Below are 14011 nucleotides of genomic sequence, written 5' to 3' on the forward strand. Positions count from 1 at the left end.
CATTATTATGCGCCGGTCTTACTTCCCGAAAATTTGATTATTCGGAAAATTTGAAAAATCACAGCCTGAGTTTGGAACTATCGATTGTTCCAATAGTTACCGTAAGATCATATCTTTTTAATAGCGGAACTCGTCTCTCCGGAATAACGACGTTTCGTTATTCGGGAAAATACGTGGTCGATGTGCAACACATTAAAAAATAAAAAAGAGACAGACAGACAAAAACTAAGGAAGGTTTCACTTTTTACGAGAGTTTGCATTTTAGTGAAAAAGGCCAAGCCTTGTCGGAGGGGTCTCCGCGCGACGTAGTTCCTAAACAAACTTCGTTTACTCGTCAATCATCGCAGACTGGGTAAACACAGTTTACAGGGCCCGTACAAACGAAATGCCAAATTGTAACAAACTGATCTATAACTAAATTACACGGTCTCGCGTGTATACCTCGCCTCTCCCAACCTCTCGTTCTCTGCAGCTATATAAACACGTCAGCAGCGTATTGTGTCGGTCTCGATCCGAGGATCGCAGTCTCCATTGTTGCATTGGTAACGTTGAAAACGCGACCGTGTCCCGGCCCTTCGTCCTCCCCATTCTACGTTTCTTGTATATACGTATACACGCGAGAAGGGTATGTGGGTATGTAACGTCGGTAGAGTCGGCAGAAGCTAGGCGAATTTCGAATTTCCGGGCCTGCACAAGGGCGTTCGCTGTCTTTCTCTGCGAGCACAGGTGCGCATCTCCACGTAGGTGCGAGGAATATCGCGTCAGGCACCCGCTGGGCGATCTCACGGTAAATTTGGATCGACCATTTTTCGAAAATCACGACCACCGGAGAAAGGCGGTTGATCGGTCGATTCGATTCGACTTCCGTCTTATCTGACCAAATGCCTTTTCTTCCTACGTAAGCTATTTCTCGGCTAAGCCTCGACGAAGAAAACCGGGAAACTGCAATTAAACGTTGCGCAAATTCATCTAATCCCTTTAGAATATAGTAGGTTCGAAAAGAGAAAGTTCTAAATTTTTGTTTTTCCACTGCCATAAAGAAACTACCTTCCAAACGTCATAAAACATGAATAGGGGTAGAAATCTCACTTCTGACAAATAATGGAAAAAATGTGAAAGACAGTAATATATAGCGTGAATGCTCGAATTATTAATTGCACAACTTGGAAATTCGCAACATCCTTCCTTTTCAGAAAAGTTTATTGTCGTATATAATTTGTAAATCAATAGAAGGACGAAAACGAACGATGTTCGACAAACGATTAGTCCTTCGCCTCTGCTGCTCTCAAACCTCATTAAGATATCAATGATCTGTGATAATTGAATTTTGATCTGATTGCTTACTTGTTGTCGGTATTACTGTTATTTTATGACCATTTGAAAGTCCATTGCAAGACAGAATTTTCGTCGAAATTCGTTTTAACTTCCGAACTTTCTAATTTTATGATCTGTTGGGAACCCATCGGCAATTTTGTTAGCATAGAATAAAGCACCATATGGTCATACGGTATTTTACAGATTGTTTGCCGAATAACTAAATTACCAAAAATTGCTATTTTATGAAACTATTGAAACTTTTTGTTTTACAAGGTTTTTGTTACATAGGGAATGACGTTCAAATATATTAGAAACGCAAAATCCCTTTACCTTTTTCGTATCCTACTCGCTCCCAAGTGATCTTTCTTGTACTGCTATCGTATTACACGGGGACGCGCGTCTAGCGAGACGAATGCATGAAAAGCGACGGGACTAAAAAGTGACGAAATGGAGAAAAGAAAGGGGCGAGACGACAGCAGCCGGTGACACGTTGGTGACGCGACGTTTCGATCGAGAGACACCACACGGTTATACGATATAATATACCCGTGTAGGGCACGATATTCCGAGATTCACCTGTCCAGTTGGCGCGTATAACGCGAGGGCGACAGGTACAAACGAGATCGAGACTAGTCGAGAATTTTTGGTGGAGGTGGCCCACCCCTCTCTGAAATGGATTTTTTTTTCTTCTCTCTATTTTTCACGATAGTTTTATAGAACGACGGAAGTCGAAAGTGTGAGGGTAAAGCGGACGATCACGACGGTCGCCCTACCAATCGAGTTCCCGGACCAGGCGTATCCCGAGTCTTTTAACCATTTGACACCGGCGACACGTAGAACACATTCTGCAGGCGTCCCTCGTAGGCGCAGATTCCATCTCACGCGTCAACCTGTCGGAGCGTCGCGTTTCTCGAAAGCTGACGGGAACGAGCTCATGGATGCGCGTTCGACCGTTGCCGGCGGGACGGATATTTTTTCCTTTCTAATCTTGTCCAAACTTGATACAACGTAATAAGCATAGCAGAAAAATTACGTGAATCACGACCGAACGATTCGTTGAACGAAAGTATATAATTTAGGAAAGAAGACGGATGATTTCGTGCAGCATATGTTCCGCCGGCTGAAAATTCCAAAGGCGTAAACGACGTTAACAAATTTGCAAGGAATCGACGACTGGAGCAGTCGCGATAGGGAGATGAATCGGGGGTTGACATTGCGGCCTATTTTCACGGTTGGTGGCAGGGGGCCATTGTACCGCGAAGGCCGTTTATAGGGTATTTGCGGGGGGTTTCCTGCGCGCAAAGATTAGCACTCCCAATGGGATTAAACATCCCTTTTCTCTATAGCGTATATCGTGCCACGTGTGTGTTCGGCCGTCGGAGCATCGTGGCCGACCAACGAAAGAGAAAGAAAACGTCGACTGGAAACGGTGCTCCGCAGAGACTGCTCAAAGCCTTCATGGGGGGTTTCTCACCGCCCCTCGGGATTCTCCTATCTCTCTATGTAGTTAATCACTGGCAAACGACTCGTTTATTGGTAGCAAGTTACCTAATACCCGGCTCCATCCCAAAACGTTAATAGAATACAGAGATTTTATCACGAAATGGAACCGCGAACATCTCCTCTCTGCGAATATCTATCGTTGAAATCGTTTTTCTCTTTATAACGACCGACTAATTATCATGGGGTGCGAAATAGACCGAATAACGCTCTTTGAATAGTCTTAGAACGAGAAATGAACGGAACATGAAATACGCCAATGCGTATGTACCGTTCCTGCAAGTGCATGAAAAATTAATGTATGTGCTAGGTAAAAACACGCGTCCGGTTCTCATAAAGTAAGGTTAGACTGGACAATGAAGCTAAGGGCGTAGGATTTATGGTCCTGCCAAAACGATGAATGGAAACCGAATGGATGCCCACCCTCTAGCACATCACGACATTTACCCCTAAGGGACGTTAAATTAATTTATATTTCCTGCTTAAGGTGACAGGATGCCTCTCGATCAGGTGACTCGACCTTGTTCTATTAGACATCCGCCTAAAGGATGTAATCTCATTCGGATTGTCAAACCTGTGTCATTCCGATTCTCGTCGTCGCTTATCAACGATCTCGCGGTACTTCGTTCAGGCTTCGAGCTTCCATTCATGGAATCTTAATCGATCCGAGGAATACCAACCGCGAGATCCATCTTACGAGAGCACGTTATGCTCGCCTTTCCGTTCGACGAGATTCCGATCTAACTAGTTCGAAAATCTGTCGTTCGAGTTGCAAGTGGTAAATTTCACCGGTATTCCGTTCGGTAAAAAAAACACGTCTGTTCTTAAAGATCCTATGATTTGAAAAGCGTTTAGAAATGTGGTAGCCCGTGCTTACAACATGCCCCATCCCTGTGGTCGCCTGCAACCGCGTTTTCGGAAAACCAACGGCCGTGAAAACGTTCGACGAAGCGTTAAGTGATGCAAAGTACAAAAAGGTACATTTGTCCCATCTGCAAAGAAAAGGGGATAGTGTGTTCTTCGGAAGCAAGGGGAGGGAGCTAAGTAGAAGGCTCGCACCGCAGGCGTCGGTCGTCAAGGGACGCGAGGTCCTCCAGATTGGATCTCCCTTCGAGTTTACATCGTTTTCCCACTAAAGGAACCGCAAAAACCTCCGTAATCTCCACTGGTCTGTTCCGTAGATTTCGCGCCGAAGGACACGGTTTCCCGACGCTTTTACCGCGATCTTCCAACTAGAGTTTCTTCTATATCTTTTGTCCGAGTTCCAAAAACTTCTCCGTCGATGTTACACGTTTAGAAGTTTTGGTTCGCGTAACTATCGACGATAGCAACGCCCAATTTCAATCGTCACGGAACCGGTTTGATTCGAAACTCGTCGCGAGACATACGTAAGACGATTCCTTAATTATTCCATCGTAAATTTAACCCACAACAAACCTTTCTACGCGGTCACACAGTGAGCAACGAGCACGCACACGGGCTCGACGCGTTCGTTTGAACGCCATCGCTGATAATTTGATTGATAACTGAACGTCCAGATCGGACAGGTATCGAGATCAACGACCAGACCGCACGCTTATTTTGCCATGGAAACTGTTTGAAATTCCATCTCACGGCTGACAGATGTCCTAAAGGTAAAGCGCGATCGAAATCACGATCACAGTCACGAGCGATCACCTCCATTCAGCCGCTCTCTTTTCGTTTTCCTTTTTCATCGTTTCTGTGCTTATCGCGACTAGGTGGATCGGAATGGTCGCTATCTCGTTCGCGTTTTATATTCGACGCTATTCGACAAACGTTCGTCAATGCGCGAGGAAGCCGCAAGAACAAAACGAGTCCACCGATGCCGGCGAATCTAAAAAAGAAATCACGATAACGAACGCGTTTCGTAATTACCGCTCGTCACATGCCGTACGATATTTTAACGCGGTTACATTTACCGAGCGCAAGGTCGTAAAAATCTTGATTTATTTCGTAGCAGAGGAGAATCAGCGAGTCGTTTAATTAAACGCGCAGCGATAAACGCGTGACTCCTTTATTAGGTAGCTCGTCCTATCGATCCGGTAGCCCGAACATTCGGCAACGTTAACCTGTTCTCTCGTGACCGTCGAGTTATATGGCCACGTTGAAAATCGACAGGCGCAGTGTGCTCCAGTGCTGCGAATGAAAAGAACGCTACTGTGCGCCATAATGGACGAGGCGTTGTGTTTTGCATCGCTGGGTTAACCGCTGATTCGTTGGGCTCAAAGCAAGATAAACTGAGAGAAGTAAGGGAGAAGGAGAAGGCTCGTCCATTCTTCTTTTTTGAAAACGCTTCGACAAATTACCGTACAACACTGTGCACCCTGGTTTGTCCTTCCACCGCGGTGTTCGATTCTCTGTCGGTCTCTGTCGGTCTATTTCTCGCTTATCAGATTTTCGACCCTCTCGTTTCCTGGAGTTGCTCCTATTTTTCTTCCGCTCTTTTCCTTCGATCTTTTCGCTGCTAATGCTCCTCGTATTTCCTCTCGTCCAAGGAACCGCCTCCGTCTTCGTCTTCGCCTCTGCCTCTGCCTCTGCCACTGTCTCCGCTTCTGCCTCTGCATCAACCTCGTTTCAGCTCTTCTCTCGTCGGGTTTCGGAGGATGCTTTTAGAAGGCATTAGACGGGGTGCTCACGGTTCGTCGCCCGTAGTCGCTTTGCATTAAGGATTCACGCAATGTGCTCGACGCGATCTCTCTGCCCCGTTCCCTTGATCATGGTCTCTCCTCTTCTTTTTTTCCTTTTCTCTCCGTCGATAGATACCTCGTAAAGAAGTTGTTGCGCACCGTGTTATAATTCGACGATTCGAGTCGTAAAGGAAGATTTTTACGCGCCGGCACACGGAACGTTTCACCCCTCGGACAAAGGATTAGTAGTCGGTGATTTTTCCGCGAGATGCTTCGACGTGGTTGGTTTGCCCGGGACAAGCCCCGCTTTCATCCGCGAAAAATTAAATTGGTAGCAGCGACGGTGTTCCCGCGAAACGGGATGCCAAAGAATTTTTCCACGTCACAGAATGGACGAAACGCGATAACGTACGAGAACTTTCACCTTATCTTCGACCGAGGGATTAAGGTCGTCCGTGTCCGAACGTTTTCGCCGCGTGTTCGGGTCGCGCACAGGTCAAGGTCATTAGCATGGCCGAGCCACGAAGAAAAGACATATTCGCGAAAGGGACGGCAAATCGGTGGCACAATCCTTAATTAAGGGATGAGGCACCCGGTGGCCCGAGTCACAAACCACGCTCATAAATTCTTCGGCAAACGCAGCCAAAAAGTAAAAGTCCGGTGGTCGGGGAAAGAAGAAGAGCGATCGAAATAAAAAGGAGAGCGAAGGTGCCGTTGCCGGCGATGATTCCGACAAAAGTACAGTCCTCGTAAGAATTCGCTGCTATCTTCTCTCCTCGAAGCGGTCGAAATCGGCCATGCTTCGAACGTTTCGCGTTCATCTCGTATCGTCCTTCGAGTCCGTGGCTATTTAAACGAAATACGCGTGCGAGTAACGTCGCTAATGACCGCGCGTTCACTTTGAAGCCGATTACGATTTACCGCCTCCGTTCCCATTCTTCAGTTCGTTTCGCGAAACAAATTTCTTGAAGCGTCGCTACCTCGGCTCGTGCTTACGCTCTTCTTCGCAATAAGACGCGAACCATGACGGTTCGCAAAGATACACGACGCGTTATCTCGGACTTGACAAGGGCGATAAGTCGACTAGACGTTTGGCAGCGAAGTTCTTATGGTGTTGGCTGTACCATGTATGGCACCCCGCGTCTATATATAGATGTGGGACAAACGCGCACACCCATAAAGGACATTCAACGTTAGCGTGGAACGAGCCTCGAGCATATCATGGTAGGAACGGAATATGGGATGGCATGGGAGATGACACATGGTCTGGTCGCCGGTTGTGCGTCCTGTATTGCCGACCAAAGTGTCAGAGGGAGAGGAACGCGCGTATACGCTATGGTCGCCGGTAGAACGAACAAGGAAGCTTCTATAGAAGCACCGGAGAGAGGCCACCGAGCAGAGATCAACGGAGAAACGGAGAAAGATAGACGAAGAGTCGAAACAGGAGTGAGACGAAGGGTAGGAGAGCGCAGGAGAGGCCGGTTAGCTCTCTGCCACAAGCCGCCGGCGCGAGAGCACAGTAGCGGCAAATACCCATAAATATAAAATATGTCTCTCCTTTTCACCCTTTTGCACGCACACAACCCTACCCGTGTAATATATCGATAGCGGGATACACGCATCCACCGATGCAAAAGGTTCCTCCTCCTTATCTTTCTCGCTGCTTTTCCTTCTCTCGTTTCCCCCTTTTTCCTTTCTTCGGACGTTTTCTTCGCTCTTCCATTCTCGCGTACACACGAGTATCTACCTCAACACCTTTGTGTACAACATTCCTTGACTCTTCTTTCTCTCCGTACTACCTCGTCCTACCTCGGCCGTATCTTGCTCTTCTCGTTTCGCTTTCCGTCCGAAGCTCGCAGCTTCTCTCTTTTCCCCTCTATCGTCACTATCGCTCGGCTACGTGCGATCCGCGACTCCTTCTACCGCTGCAGCACCGGACAGTCGTCCGGAATAAAGGATTCCCCGTGGTTTTTACAATCTGCCGAGCATGATTACGATACGTTAGCCGCGGTAGAACGTTTTCGGTAGCACGATCCGTTTCAACGCTATTACCGCGGCCCCGTTTCACCTCTGCTACCGTGGCTTTCGTTTCACAGCTTCTGCCCCGTGCTTTCGTTTCATTTCGTCGGCCATCTATCATCAACGCGAAACTTAATTGGCCGACGCTTTTACCGCACTGAGCTAACTGGCTCGATATTTTCAAACATACAAATTTTTGCAAAGCATCCTTCGAGATTCAAAACTCCAGACTACGGTAATCTAGTATCAAGTTACTCGGCCGTACTAGCCGTTGTTCCAACGTTTTCGTTTAACGGTTTCGCGAGACGGACGAACTGCAAACTCGGGCGAAGCCAAGGTCGATTCGTAGGACCTAACAGGGGCATTTTACCGCGATCGAAATGAAAATTGGAATTGTTTTTATTGGCCGGTGGATCGGTGGTTTGGCGCAGTTATACGGTCCGGTAAGCGCGCATAATCACGCCAGGAGGAGTGGCAGAGGCCGACGGATCGGCTTGCATCAGAGAAACGCGCGGTAGCGGAGAGCAGAGGGTTGAGTTCGGTGCGAGGAGGCAATTTAACAGGTACAGTGACACGTCTCGTTTTGTTGTTGTTGCCGAAGCTGCCGGCGCGGCACGGCACGGCACGGCACGGCGCGGCGCGGTGCATCTCGCGCGCATATATGTATATAAGGCCGAAGTAAACGGAAAAAGTGGAGGATGAGAAAGGACGAGGGGATGAGGAGCGGCTAGTCGTGAGAGGAGAAGAACTGGAGAGCGACCGAAGGACGAAGAGCGGAGAAGCGGAACGACGACGAAACCCGTTCTCATTATTATATTCATATTCAGAGCCGCGCGATGTGGCAAACCCTCTCTCCGCCACCGCCTCCGCCTACTGCCCTCACTGTTCACCTCTTTCTCCATCTCCATACGTGCTCGTTCGTTCGAGCGCATCTCCGACGGCGTAGAGCGGTATAGATATAGCGGTATAAAAATCTCTATAAAAAGTTGAAAAGTGCCGCCGCCGGAGTTGAGGGGCGACAATGGATGAAATATGCCGCTCCGTTCGACCCTACTGGAAGCCTTAAGGTGCCGGACACCTCCTTACACCTGCGTGCGGCTCCATATAGCGCCTTATTATAAACCGACCTGACCGAGAACCGCTAGGATACAACCAACAACGATTCACCAAATCGATACGTCCTTTCTCTTGAATTATTCCTATTACGATGATTCGTCGGGTCATCCTACGGATGCGCGTCCGTAACCGCGAGTCAACCTCCCCGCCGTTCCCAATCTTTCCCTTTCACGAGTATTCGGTGGGATCGTCGGCTCGTCGCAGCGTCGTCTAAGCGCGCGGTGAACAGGTTCATCGTCGCGACGTACGACTGCCCTTTGGTCGGGAAGCGCGACGCTAACGCAAGACGACGACCGGGGAAATTTAGCAGACGTTCGCGTTAATCGGTTCGGAGATCGATCGAACGTCACGATATCGCGTCGACTATTTATTCGTGAAAACGATGTCGTTTCGTTCGAAGAGAGAGGAAAGTGCGGGGCACAGGTTAGTCGAAAGCTGCTTAATAAAGATCCAGCGGTCGCGATATTTCAAACGAAACGGACTACATCGGTCGTACAATGCCAGTCGTTAATAATGATTTGTGCTAGTCACATCCTGATCCAGAGTGCCGCGCCAATAAAAGTCGTCTTTTTAGCCGACCGAGACAACTTTTATTTTCTACGTTTCGCTGGCGCGAACGTTCGAACGAGCCTCTGGCAGCCTGGAATATCGTCGTTCGTTAGAGCATTGGTTTTATATCGCGGCACAGAAATCTAGCTGGCACGAGCGAGAAGCGGTCCTGCGGAAAGAAAATGAACGATGAGGCGCATCCAGGTGCTTTCAGAGCAGGCTTCTGCTGGCACCTTTTGCCGGATAACTGGAACCCCCGGTGAGCTTCGACGAAACCACTAATTGGTGGAAAGGAAAAGAAAGTGGCACTGGATAGTGCAAAAGGGAAAACGTGTCGAGGACAGTTCGCTTGGAACTAGAGAGGATGAAGCACGGCCACAGTAAGCCGAAAGCTGTGTTTGAAAATGACAATGAAACTGATTATTAACCGGTCCAGGGGGCCTCCGTTGTAGTTATGGACCCGTTATGCCGTATTGAAGGAAAGCTGTCTACGGTCTTTTCAACGCCAAAACCGCAAAGACAAACAACCGAAATCTATTTGCAAACCCATCAAACGTTTCTCTTTGAACGCAAAAGTGCTCAGTCGCCTAAAGGGATATACTTAATACTAATCTCAATAATTTCTCCAATATCACTTGTTCGGCTAGCAGAAATTCTTTTGGAAAGGGCTACGCGTTAACCAACAACGGGCCGGCAACAACGTTTCTTCTCCAGCTGTCTGAAACAACAAATTCCGTGTTTCTCGTTCTCGAATTAGACGCGGTCGATAGTCGGAGCGATCGGGTTTCTTCGAACAACTTCTCCCAATGAGTATAGTCTGGACTAAATTATTCATCGAAGAAAACTTTCCACTCGAGCGGAAGATGGTTCAAGGCCCTCTGGACCAGTCCACGTATTTCAGCTGTTTCGTTATCACCGATTCCTCGTAACAGTTTGCCGAAGATCGCGCAGCTACGTCAGAAAAATACACGCACGCCGCGCCGTAGCGCATTTCTGATACAGCCTATTCCCATTCGGCGTGTCATCGCTCGTAAATCACGTACCAACGGCACATACCGGTCAACGCGCGATTTAATTTACGACCGCATTACGACACACCGATGCATCGAATCGGTGTTTCGTCGTCGATTTCGCTAAAAACGTCAGTGTACTTTGAAAAAGATACGTCGATACGTCGTTGACTCGCTCGACGACCGGTACGTCCGTCGACCGACGTGCGAGTTTACGCGGAATTTTCAAGCATTTTCGAAGAAATTCAACGAGTAGAGAAGAGACGTCCTGGTCGATCGAAGCGATTCGAATGCTAAGAGGTACGCGATAGTTTAGCGCAAGAATTCAAAGAAGGCGATAAATTTACCGAAGGAACGGGGAATCGCGGTAGCTCGAGCATGTCGTTGCATTTGGAAACGTTGGATCGAGCCAAGACATAGATTTCGATAGAAACTTTGAGAAAGGTCTCTCGTTTGATACGACGTCCGACGGTCTGCCAGGCTCGTCGCTGACTCACTCGACTCGGTCGGCGAGAACGCAGCTGGTTCGAGGCAACACGGAACGGTCAGGTCGAACCTGACCCCGTCGTAGCCGTTACCGTTTCTGAGTGACGTCTTCATGTCTGGCTCTGCGGGGCATTCCTCGTTCTCATTGTCCGTTTGTCCGTCAGTTCGTTCGGTGCCTGGACTCAGGACGAATATCGCCAACCCCCCGTTGTCGGCCACTTCTTGCCACGAAAACTTATCCCCGGCAAGTGTCCCGCAAAAAGAAACAGAAAGCCACGAAAATAATCAAGCAGCTCGCGCGCCATCGCAAATTCCGGCTATTTCGTATCTCGTATCGCGATTCGTTCGCCTCTGATTCCGTCTGGCCATGCTCGCGTCGCAATTCCATCCAATGCGTCCAACTTGCTTCGAAACGCTTCTTAGCGCTACGAAGTGGAGCGCACCGAACGAAACGAAGACGATCTCGATAGCGCAAGGTGGATAGCCGACCGTGCGTACGTTAGCGGCGGGAAGGTTCGAAACTGCGGGCGCGCGTACAAAAAACTGTTACAAAGATTGATGTCTTTTGCATGCGGCACGCACTTCATTTTCACCAACGGTGGCTGTCTTTATCGAGAAGCCACGTACGCTCGTACTTTTCGTGACGATTAACGGAGATGACGTTGCGCTATTCGGACAAATCTATACGACGGTTTACCGCTGCTTCAGAATGTCCGTTCCGAAAGAAGACGCAAAACCGTTCGTGAATGGACCCGAAAGGTGATAAAATACCACGGAAAAGAGAGAAGGGTGTTTCGTTAATTGGCCGCAATTAACAGCGTAAACTCGCGATTCGCTACCGTCATTCGTTCAAACGGAAATCACCGACCGTCCTTTCAATACGCTCGTGAGATTTTCTCTCTCGATTATACACGTTGGTCGAATTACGAACGTTTTCATACGTATCGTGCAATTAAAACGAAGAAGGATAACGAAGATCGAAAAGGTATCGTGTACGTGTAACGCGCACAAGAGGCTGATAGCTTTCGGAACGTCTACTAGAATCGAAAAGTATATTTTATTTCGGAGATAGAACGTAATGGATTTCATTCATCGGACCTAAGCGTAGGGCGTGTCACGATGTCGACGAAGTTACACCTAATTTCGTATAATAGGCGCGATAATATTTCAGTTTAACGGTCGATCGTCGAATGTTTCTTGCGAATTCTCACGGTGTAGATATCTCAGGCGTACAGATCCGTAGCCATTCTTCGATAGCGATATTTATATCGTTGTAAAGGTAGTGGAAAGCAAAGTACGATAATACAAAATGCGTTAACGATTCTCGGTTCTCCTAGATATTTCTAACTGTTTGATAATAGTTCGACCAAGGGAATGTTATTAAACACGGGCTGTGACCCGTCCTCGTTCTCATAAGAACACGTACACGGGATGTTTACCTGAGCTATTTCAATATAGCCGACCATGATGTTGCAAACATTATATCAAACATCATTCAGAAGTATTTCCTTAGAATATAGAAACATCTGGATGACACGTTAATAAATCTTTCAAGGAATTTTCAAACAAATTCGGAATAAAGGTCTCCAGTCCGCTACGGAAAAATTGTCTGACCTTCCTATCGTCAGGACTAATCCCCGTCTCGTTAAAAGTACGAAACGGAGAACCACGTATTTATATCGAAAAACTGTAACGGTAATCGTTCCACATGGAGAGAAGCGAGCAAGAATGAGAGATTTCCTCTTACCTTTCCGATAATTACCCTCGACTTGCACCGTCCTTTCCTTTCTTCGTAGATATCCTTTGGTCGTACCGGCAGTCCCGTTTTGGCTAATACCGCCGCTTCTGTGTACGATACCGGAGTCTTTGTCCGGCGTTCCGTAGGACACTCGCGAATTCGTAGGCCCGTTCTTCGGAAATTCTATTCGTATCACACGCGTGTCACGCGAATACAATTCGTAACCGGACGTTTGTCAATCTGTAACACACGTAATCTGTAGCCGATTCGCGAAAGTGCCGTAATTCGATGTTGGCTTGTGCGAGCTTGTTAACTGTCGTTAAAATCAAGAAACCAAATCGTTGCTAACATCGACAGATCGTGCACGGTCGTTTCGTGAAACTCACTTGGGCTCACGAGCCCGTGTATTTCGTTTAAAAGCGACCAAATCTCGGATAGTCCCTCAGCGGTGGACTTCTCTCTCTCTCAGCGGCGACGATACACGGCGGTGACGACGGACGACGCCGTTGCTTCTTGGTACCGCCACTCGATAGCGCTGCCTTCGTCCTCCCAACTCGTCCTCCTACCTTCTCCCTTCTAGTCCCCACCAGCTCCCTTCGAACCAGCCTCTACCACATCCACGGGGAACACATACGCCAACTCGCGAGGCTCGGTGTGTCGCGGTCCGTGTTTCGCCCAGGATACTCCCGTGATGTCCGTGAATTCGCTGGCTAACGGAGACGAGGATAGAGTGCGCCCAAACTTCTCGCTTATTCTTCTTCGACTTTTCGCGCCCCCTCGTCCCCCTCTGCCCTTACAGCGCGTGTTATATTTTTCTCTTTCTCGCTCTCGCTCTCTCTCCCTCTCTCTCCCTCTCTCTCTCTCTCTCTCTCTCTCTCTCTCGATCGAGCTACTCGATGGAACACACACGAAGATACGAGGGAGCGACGGCTCCCGTACGTCCGAGAAGGAAGGCAAACCTCCAACGTCGGAGAGAATATCGCGGACTCTCGTTCGTTCTCCTACCTTCTCTCATCGCATTCCCCACCAAGCTCGTGACCAACCTCTGCCTCGATGGACACACGCGTACGCCTGATCGGACGCGCGCTGTCTTTCTCGCGTGAACACCGACGCGATATCACGTTGGTCGAGTCTGGACGGAGAGCAGACAGAGAAGAAAGAATTAAATAGGTGTGTACGGACTCGTGGTCCGTCCTCCTGCTCGCTCCTCTTACCCCCCTCCGACCTTCGATCCACGATTTGGTTCGATGCAACACTCGCCGAGAATTTTAACAGCGATCGTATTACGCGTTCCACGTAACGAGGAAAAGGAAGCGCGCGAGTCCTCCTGGCAGAATGTTCAGCGCGGACATAAAAAAGAGCTTTCCGCCGCCCGGTGTCGCGTCGAGTATTTCCGACCAAGCGTTACCGGACTATCGACACCTCCAGATACCCGACGATTCTCTGCGACCAGCTAGAAATTTGCGAATGTCATCTGTCAGTCACTGGGAAATAACTTGGCTCGCGCAACCCTGAGCGGCGTGTTCGTTTCGTTAGGTAATCGTCGGGCAACCGGCACTTATCTTCGACACGCAATAAGAAAACTCGTATATATTTTTGTAGTTTGATACGAAAGAGGGAGAAGCGAT

The 14011-nt window shown here is 48.5% G+C and overlaps 1 protein-coding gene across 2 annotated transcripts in view; it reads right to left on the minus strand.

Annotated features, from left to right (window-relative positions):
- Positions 1 to 13138, minus strand: part of LOC117154772 (uncharacterized) — a 34397-nt gene extending 21259 nt beyond the window's left edge. The window contains exon 1 of one of the 2 annotated variants that reach the window (XM_033330036.2): positions 12393 to 13138. The gene's annotated coding sequence lies outside the window, so the exon portion shown is untranslated. The remainder of the gene's footprint in view (positions 1 to 12392) is intronic. The other variant, XM_033330053.2, reaches the window with a different exon arrangement.
- Between the last annotated feature and the right edge of the window lie 873 nt (positions 13139 to 14011).

This window comes from Bombus vancouverensis, chromosome 7 (assembly GCF_051014615.1).
Source record: "Bombus vancouverensis nearcticus chromosome 7, iyBomVanc1_principal, whole genome shotgun sequence".
NCBI lineage: Eukaryota > Metazoa > Arthropoda > Insecta > Hymenoptera > Apidae > Bombus > Bombus vancouverensis.